This window comes from Canis lupus, chromosome 14 (genome assembly GCF_048164855.1).
Source record: "Canis lupus baileyi chromosome 14, mCanLup2.hap1, whole genome shotgun sequence".
Lineage (NCBI taxonomy): Eukaryota > Metazoa > Chordata > Mammalia > Carnivora > Canidae > Canis > Canis lupus.
In genome coordinates this window covers 49,749,313-49,758,565 of record NC_132851.1, presented here as the reverse complement: position 1 = coordinate 49,758,565, position 9,253 = coordinate 49,749,313, and the positions used below count along the sequence as shown (strand labels likewise).

Genomic DNA, 9,253 nt, shown 5'->3' with positions numbered 1-9,253 from the left:
GGGGCAGAGACCCAGGCAGAGGGAGAAGCAGGCTCCCTGCAGGGGGCCCGATGGGGGACTCGATCCCGGGACCCCAGGATCACACCCCGGGCTGAAGGCGGGTGCTAAACCGCTGAGCCACCCGGGGATCCCCCGACTCACAAACATTTCTTTCTTTCTTTCTTTCTTTCTTTCTTTCTTTCTTTCTTTCTTTCTTTCTTTCTTTCTTTCTTTCTTTCTTTCTCTTTCTTTTCTTTCTCTCTTTTTCTTTTCTCTCTCTTTTCTTTTCTTTTCTTTTCTTCTTTTCTTTTCTTTTCTTTCCTTTTCTTTCCTTTTCTTTCTTTTTTTTTAATTGGAGTTCAGTTTGCCAACATACAGCATACCACCCAGGGCTCATCCCGCCGAGTGTAGGGCGTTTAGTTAAATCCTGTTGCAACAACACGTCGTGGTATCAGTGCCCACGTTCACACGATAGTGATAAAGCCTAGGAACACGGAGCGCCCTTTAGGGTGATGGCTGAAACGGGAGGGTCGGTGCAAAAAAGCTGACTCTCGAATACACGGCTGGGAGTGCAAACAACCACACTAATGCAGGTCTGGGTGTATGTTGATGAGGAAGGCGGGTCGTCCCCCCAAATGAAGGGTTGTATTAGGATGTTGGGAATGTGTGTAATTTACACATCTAAAGTAGAAAATCAAGGCAATGGCAAAGGACCCAAAAGTGAAAGTGCTAAAGGTTGTATTTTTAAAAATGGCATTCCTTTCCTTAGACTTGCACTCCCTAGAGGCAGTTTTTTAACTCTACGTGATGACAGTGCTATTAAGTGACTCATCAATTTTAAACATTTAAAATTTTGACTTAGTTTAAGTCAGTAAAGTCAATTTAAGTATGGAGTTTTTCAGTTGCGGTAAATGAAAATTTAACCCTTTGAGGTAATTTTTAAAAAGCCGTTAAAATGTTAGGGATCCCTGGATGGCTCAGCAGTTAAGTGCCTGCCTTCCACCCAGGGCGTGATCCTTGGGACCTAGGATCGAGTCCCACATCAGGCTCCCTGCATGGAGCCTGCTTCTCCCTCTGCCTGTGTCTCTGCCTCTCTCTCTCTCTCTCTCTGTGTCTCTCATGAATAAATAAAAATAAGATCTTAACAAAAAAGATAATTAAAAAAACCCTTTAAAATGTCAATTCTAAAAAAGATTGTATGCCTCTTATAGGATAGACACCGTTTTGGACAGTGAGGACAGAGAGGTTTACAGGACAATGCCACTGCCTTTTTGGAGCTTACTTTGTTGAGATTGGGTGGCAGGTGAGGGGCGAGAGGGGGAAGAGGCAGCTGGCTTATTGCACTTACCCCCAATGAGATGTCTTACATGTGTGTTGAATAAACATCAGGGAACTGGGGTGGGTAGGTTAAACAACCAAAGGATTGTTACAGTTTTGCTTCTTTGTGCAAGAATGCCTAAGGCTTTACCAGTGCCCTGAGAGCTATGTGATAAAGGATGGTCAAATTGGCCTTCTAGCTGGGACAATGAGCTCTTGTCTGACCCAGAATCTCTTCCGTGGGAGTTACCCCTTCATTTCTCTTCATTGTTTTTAGGTTAACACCACAGAAATGCAGCTGGCCGTTCTAGAACCTCTTTCCAGACAAACTACTTGCAGGCATTAGGCTTCCTTGGTGAGAGAGATTCTCTTTTAATTATTTGACTTGGGAAAGTTTGCAAAACAAGATAGGTGTGTGTTTGTGTGTAATAAAATAGGAAAGATTGAGGCTAGAGGGCAAAGTATCTCTTTCTCTGTTTTTGGTTCAGATTTTAATCAGAGTGCACAGTTCATATTCAGGCAAGCCCCCTTGTAGAGGGCAGTGGCTAAATAGGAAGTCACAAGTCAAACCCTACTGAGAGCATTTGTATATGTTTAAATCCTTATTGGAGTGAATTATTTCAGACGTGGAAAACCAGGCTAAAGAGAGAGAGAGAGATCATCACCACTAAGTATAAGTCAATTTTTATCTATCTTCATTGAAATTACCAACAGTATATGATCAACAGATCTCTGGCTTTGCCTGCAGTAGATGACAGTGCCATTCTTCCAGATGTTCAGGGCAAAAACTTTCAACTCAACCTTGATTCCTCTCTCTCTCACTGCCTAACTATAATTGGTCAGCAACTCCTCTTGGTTGTGCCTTCAAAACATGAAACCCAAATTCAGTCAATTCAATGAAACCTTTGGAGTCAATGCTTTATGAAAGACCCTAACCAGCTTAGTAAGTAAGGAAAAGAGGAAATTTCTAAGAACTGCAAAGTAAGAAACAAGCTGTCATTATTTGAAGATTATAAGAAACTCCAATAAAATCTACAGACAAGATATTAGAACTAATGGGAGAATTCGGAAAGGTTGCTGGATACAAAGATCAATTTATAAATATTGATCATTTTATTTCCTAGCAAACACAGAAAATAATTGTTTTAGAGATATGATTTTAAATGGCATAAAATATTATGTGTTTAGGACTAAATCCCATAAAATATATGTAAGTCTTTTTCAAAGAAAATAAAATCATACTGGTATTAAAAAAGACGTATCTAAAATGAGAGCTATACTGAGATGACAGATTGGTTAGGATGACAGACAGTTCTTCCCAGACTGGTTTATAGAATAAATGTAATCCTGATCAAATTCCAACTTTTTGTGGAATTTAAAAACCTGATTCTAAAATTTATATGGAAGGAGTCCCTGGGTGGCTCAGTCAGTTGAGGATTAGACTCTTGACTTCAGCTCAGGTCATGATCTCAGGGTTGTGAGACTGAGCCCCACATTGGAATCCATGCTCAGTGGGGTGTCTGCTTGAGATTCTCTCCCTCTTCTTCTGCCGCTCTCCCTGTTTCCACTCTCTCTCTCTCTGAAATAAATAAATCTTTAAAAAAATAAAAATATAAAATTTATATGGAAGTAGGAAAGGCTGAAGATGGCCAAGGCACTCTTGAAGTTGAAGGAGATTGGAGGGTTTATTCTATGACACATCAAGGCTAACACAGAGCTGTAGTAATGATGTCAGTGTGGAATGAAAGTAGGGATAGACAATAGACAGTGGAGCATGGTGGAGAGCCCAGAAACAAATCCCCATATGTACAAACACTTGATGTATGATTGAGGTTGTGTGATACATCAGTGGGGAAAGGATGTACTTTGTAAGTGAGGCTAGGACAGATGAATAAATCTCTGGAGATAGACATGAGTGGTGACAGAAGAGAGAGAAAGAAATGGGATCCCTTCCTTACTCCATTAGTAAAAAAAATCAATTCCAGGTGGATTAGAGGCCTAGTGTGAAAGGCAAAAATAAATCTAGAAGATAATATAGGAGACTACTTTCTCCTTTATCTTCTAGAAGGTTATATAAGAAACCACTTGATTGGGGATCCCTGGGTGGCGCATTGGTTTAGCGCCTGCCTTTGGCCCAGGGCGCGATCCTGGAGACCCGGGATCGAATCCCACGTCAGGCTCCCGGTGCATGGAGCCTGCTTCTCCCTCTGCCTATGTCTCTGCCTCTCTCTCTGTGTGTGACTATCATAAATAAATAAATAAAAAAAATTAAAAAAAAAAAAAAAAGAAAGAAACCACTTGATCTCCTGGTAGGGAAGTTCTCTCCGCCCCACCCCAAGATATAAAAAACAACTGGAAGAAAATATCAGTACATTCTGCAACATAAAAATTCAAATCTTATTTTCATCAAAAGACATCATAGAGTGAAATACAAGGCACAGAATGGGGAAAGGTATTTACTATACATAAAGCTAATATACAATTAAATAAAAAACATTTTAAAAATGAAAAAAGAAAAAAAGGACAGGCAAAGAATGGGCAAAAGACTTGAGCAGGACTTCCCCAAAGATATTCAGACTACCAAGAACATATAAAAATGTGACTGATCACATAGATAATCAGGGAATTGAAAATTAAATGGAATATAATATTACATCAGAATGGCTAAAATTAAAACAACTGAGATACTAGGTGTTAAAATTCTAGAGCAACTGGAATCATCAAAACATGCTGAGGCAGGAGAAATGGTTACAACCACCTTGGGAAACAGGTTGGCATTATCTAGTAAAGTTGAATGTATCATATTCTATGACTTAGCAATTCCACTCCTGGATGTATGTTAGAGCAAGGCACATGCATGTGCTCCAGGAGATATAGACAATAATATTCAAAGGACATTCATGATAGGTCAAAACTGGAAACAACCCAAATGTCTATAAACAATTGACTAGGTAAATACAGTGATCCATTTTCAGACAATCCAATATTCTAGAGAGATTGCAAGGAACCTAGTATAGCTCCATGCAATATGGATAAATCTTACAAACAGTGTTGGGTGAGACAAGACAAGGTGACAAATTACACACTGTATAATCCTACTTATATAAAGTTTAAAAACAGGAAAGAAAAGCAAAGAAATGACTATTATAAAAGGCAGGTCACTTTCAAGGGAGAAAAGTTTGTGTTTGGTAAGAGGTTTATGTGAGGGACTTCTGGGGTCCTGGTGGTGCTCTATTTATTGATCTGTGTGGTGGCTATAGAGATGTTTACTTTATAATTATTGTTATGCTCTATACTTGTGTTTCATGTGCTTTTATGTACTTTTTATTGCATTTTACAATAAAAAAATGTTAGAGAAGTACATTCATAATCTGACCATTTCTTACCGAGTCATTCCTACTACCCTGGTCCAAACCACTTTTCCCTCTCTACTGTATTATTGTAATAGCTTCCCAGCTAGTATCTGATTTCTATTCCTTGTCCCCTTTATAGTCTATTCTCCACACAGTAGCCAGAGTAATCTTGTTAAAAATGTAAGTGAATCATGTCACTCCTCTGCTCAAAACTCTACTGTCTGCCTTCTACCTGTTTACCTTAGATCCAGTTTCCTGGGCAATGGTTCTATCTTTTCACTCAGTTATCTTTCTTAACCAAAAAAATAACATAAAATTTTGGTCTAAACCTTTGATGCTTCTGCTGCTACAAGCGAATGCCAAACCACCTGAAAAAGATCGTCAGAGCAAAAAGAACTCACACTAAAGGTGGGTTCCTAAAAAGTATTGGACTCATGGAATCCATATCTATGAGTGACAAAAATCAGGAATACAGAGCTCTAAGAAGTTGAGATAACTAAATCACAATCTGAGAGGTATAAAACTAATATGTTCAAAATGTTCCAAGACACAATAGAAGGAGTCAAAACCCTAGAAATAATGCACTGTTGGAGAAGACCAGGCAAGTTTTATAGGCACAAATATAAGTTCTAGAAAAGGCAAAAGTGCATGGGGTGCCTGGCACCTGGGTGGAGCAGTTGGTAAGCTTCTGACTCTTGGTTTCAGCTCAGGTCATGGTCTCATGATCCTGGGATTGAGCCCCGAGTTGGGCTCCGTGCTCAGCATGGAGTCTGCTTGGGAATCTCTCCCTTCTCCCTCTATCCCTCCTCCACTCTGTCCCTCTCCCTCTATCCCTCCTCTGCCTCTCTAAAATAAATACATAAATCTTAAAAAAAAAAAGGCAAAAAGTGATTGGAAAGCCCATTAGAGAGCTGAAAAGAGACTGGGAAACTATTTCTGTGGTAGATATTCAGAAAACAGTGAAATTCATAGAGATTGAAAATGAAAGAAGGAAAGAAACAAGGAGGGAGAAGGAAGTGAGCCAACCAATAACCAAGAGGAGGCCAGAAGAGAGAAAATGCAGAACACACAAAGTTTGAAAAGGTAGCAGTTGAAAAATTTTCCAATTTAATTAAAATTGTGACTCTTCATATCTAAGGAACATAATGAAACTTAGGCAGAAAAAATAAAGATATCTAGACACAGAAGCAAAAATTTATTTTTATTTTTTTAAAAGATTTTATCTACTTATCCATGAGAGACACAGGCAGAGGGAGAAGCAGGCTCCCTGCAGGGAGCCCAATGTGGACTCCATCCCAGGATCCTGGGGTCATGCCCTGAGCCGAAGGCAGATGCTCAACCACTGAGCCACCCAGATACCCCCAGAAGCAAAAATTTAAGTCAGACAAAACACACACACAAAATCTTAAAGGCAGCCAGAGAAGAAAAACAAATTACCTAGAGGAGTGATAATTAGACCAACAACAGTAATAATATGATCCAGAAATCAGTGGAATCCCATTTCAAAATATTAAAGCAAAGTAACTGTCAATTAGAATCTATGCACAAGAAACTACCATTCAAGGATAATAGAATTTTTGAAAATTGAAGTAACGTAATTCATTACTCATAGGGTCCTACTGAAAAAAGTACATGAGCACGTCCTTTGGAAAGAAGGCAATCAGGATCCCTGGGTGGCGCAGCAGTTTGGTGCCTGCCTTTGGCCCAGGGTGCAATCCTGGAGACCCGGGATCGAATCCCACGTCGGGCTCCTGGTGCATGGAGCCTGCTTCTCCCTCTGCCTATGTCTCTGCCTCTCTCTCTCTCTCTCTGTGACTATCATAAATAAATAAATAAATAAATAAATAAATAAATAAATAAATAAATAAATGAAGGAAATCAAACCCAGAAGAAAAGAGTGAGATGTGGTGGACAATGATAAACGATGTAATTAGCAGGTGAGGTGTTTACTTAGGTAACTGAGTAGGCACTTATTTCATAAAATGATGTTATTGACAAACTTGTATAAAAAATAAAGTTGGAATAAAATAATAGAGAATGGTTAAGATGGGATGAAGTGGTAAATTTCTTTTAAGGTCTTTGTGTTTGGGAGGATAAGAACTATCATGTTAGATGTCAAGCCTCAAGTTAATATTAAAAAAAATGTAAGGTCAGGACGCCTGCGTGGCTGCCTTCAGCTCAGGGTGTGATCCCAGAGTCCCGGGATCAAGTCCTGCATCGGTCTCCCCATAGGGAGCTTGCTTCTCCCTCTGCCTATGTCTCTGCCTCTCTCTCTCATGAATAAATAAAATCATAAAAAAATAAAAATAAAAACATAAGGTCCACCAATACAATATAAGTAGGATTCAAACTGTATGTAGTGGGGAAAGGGACAAAGGGAAGTATACAAATGGCCAATACGCATAGCAGAAGACCTCAACGTCGTTATCTATCAGCAAAAATCCAAACCCAAACCTCAGTGAGATGCACTTCACACCCAGTGGTACAACTACAATCAGATAATAACAAGTGTGGAGAAATTAGAACCCTCACACACTACTAGGGGGAATGGGAAATGGTGCACATTGAAAAACAGTCTGGGAATTCCTCAAAAAAGTGAAACATGGAGGTACCACGTGGTCTAGCAATTGTACTGCTAGGCGTAGAATCACAAGAATTAAAAACGTATGCCCACAAGGAAGCTTGTACGTGAATGTTTACAGCAGCATTCTTAAGAATAGCCAAAGATGGAAAAAATAGAAATATCTGTCAGTGGATGAATGCATAAGCAAAAGGTGGTATATCCATACAATGGAATTATATTTGGCCATAAAAATGAATGAAGGGCCAATATGTGCTGTGACGACTCGGGTGAACCTTGAGAACAGTATGGTCAGTGGAAGGAAACAAAAGACACAGAACAATGCATTGAGATTTGAGGGGTGAGTATAATTTATCACCACCTCCCCCTCTCCTCGCCCTCAAACAGCAGTCTTGGTGAGAGGTGAGAGCCCAGAGTCTGCTGAGCCTCTCAGTCTCAATTCCCTTTCCCAAGTTCATTAAGCAGGTAAACCATTTTTTCTCCCATGGGAAGAAGTGAGTGATGAGGACTGGAGAAATGTAGCCAGTATGGTCCCCCCCTTACTTTTTCTTCCTTTATCTTGGTAACCCCTCTAAACATTGCGTGGTACATTCCTCTGTTCACTCATACACCAACTATTGAGCACCAACTATGGGCACAGTGCATAGTGGGGATTAGAAATACTGGGCTATAGCCTCGGGGAGCGGGCATTTATGGTCGGGTGGGTGGGGTGGGGGGGACACAACATGAAACATCTGAGCAGCTGGACAACAATCAGATCAGCCCCTTTGAGGGTTGGATATCCCAAGGCTCAGTCCTGAAACTCTTCTCAGTTCCATTTCCACTCACTTCTCCAGTGATCTCGTGCTTCAGGGACTGAAATAATTCCAAGGCCTCAACCTTCCCCTTGAATCATTCTAGTCTACCTAATTTTAAAAATGAATATTTAAAAGTCATCTTAAATTCATCTCTAAAAGCAATTTCTGATCTTCCCTCTCTCCCTTCTTTTCCTCACAAAAAATCTACTCATGTCTCAGTTTTCCCAGGAGCTGGTTATCTCCATTCCTCAAAAATCTTGGCCTTATCTTGTCATCTCATACACCACATCTAATCCACCTGAAAATCCTGCTAGGTTAACCTTCAAACTATGTCTAGAATTTGATACCATTTCAGTATCTCCAGGACTATCATTCTTGTTCATGTCCCCGTCACTTCCTGCCTGGATTGTTAAAATAATCTTCTAACTCCCATTTCTGCCTTAGTCCCTAAGGTCTATTTCCCTCACAGAAGCTGAAGTGATTTCTTCTCAAGGCTAAGTCAGATCATGTTTCGCATCTGCTAAACTCTCTAGTGGCTTTCCTTGTACTTAGAGGAACATCAAAAATCCTTACAAGGGCCTACTCAGTCCTCCCTGATCTGGCCCCTGCTACCTCTCTGACTTCATCTCCTACTCCTCTTGCCATGTCCCTCTACCCCACACTCCCTTCACACTGGCCTCTGTGTTGCTCCTCAAACTGCTAAGCATGCTCCTGCCTTATGGCCTTTGTATTTTTGTTCCATTTGACCAAGCAGCTCTCCCCCAGTTAACTGCATGACTACTTCCAGTGATTCTTTTGGCTTCCACTCAAAATTAAGACACCACCCTATATAAAATAGTACCTTCCTCCTTTGCACTCCCTCTCCCCATATCTCCACAATATTTGTTACAATCTGACATTCCATGTATCCCATCATTTATGTGTTTATTGTCTGTCCTTAGCCACCAAAATAAATGCATGGAGGGGGGCAGCAATTGTTTTACTCCCTATTTTTATAGTGCCCATGTCACTGCCTGCCATATAGGTACTCAATGTATATTGTTGAATGATTGAATAGTGAATCATTCCATATCTATTCAAGACATCAGTACAAGAAATGAAAGGCAGTGCATACTTGAGTGCCACATTAATGGTATTGAAATTAATATTTTTGCATATCATTTTCATTATTATTACATTCCAATAATTATATGCAACCAGCCATCTGTTCACTATTACATACAATA

At 40.0% G+C, this 9,253-nt stretch overlaps 1 long non-coding RNA gene across 2 annotated transcripts in view; it reads left to right on the top strand.

The window, feature by feature from the left end:
* Nucleotides 1-1,143: 1,143 nt before the first annotated feature.
* The window catches only part of LOC140604092 (uncharacterized), a 129,842-nt gene continuing 121,732 nt past the window's right edge, over nt 1,144-9,253 (top strand). For both annotated transcript variants that reach the window (XR_012007131.1, XR_012007130.1), the window contains exon 1: nt 1,144-1,651. This is a non-coding gene — a long non-coding RNA (uncharacterized lncRNA). The remainder of the gene's footprint in view (nt 1,652-9,253) is intronic.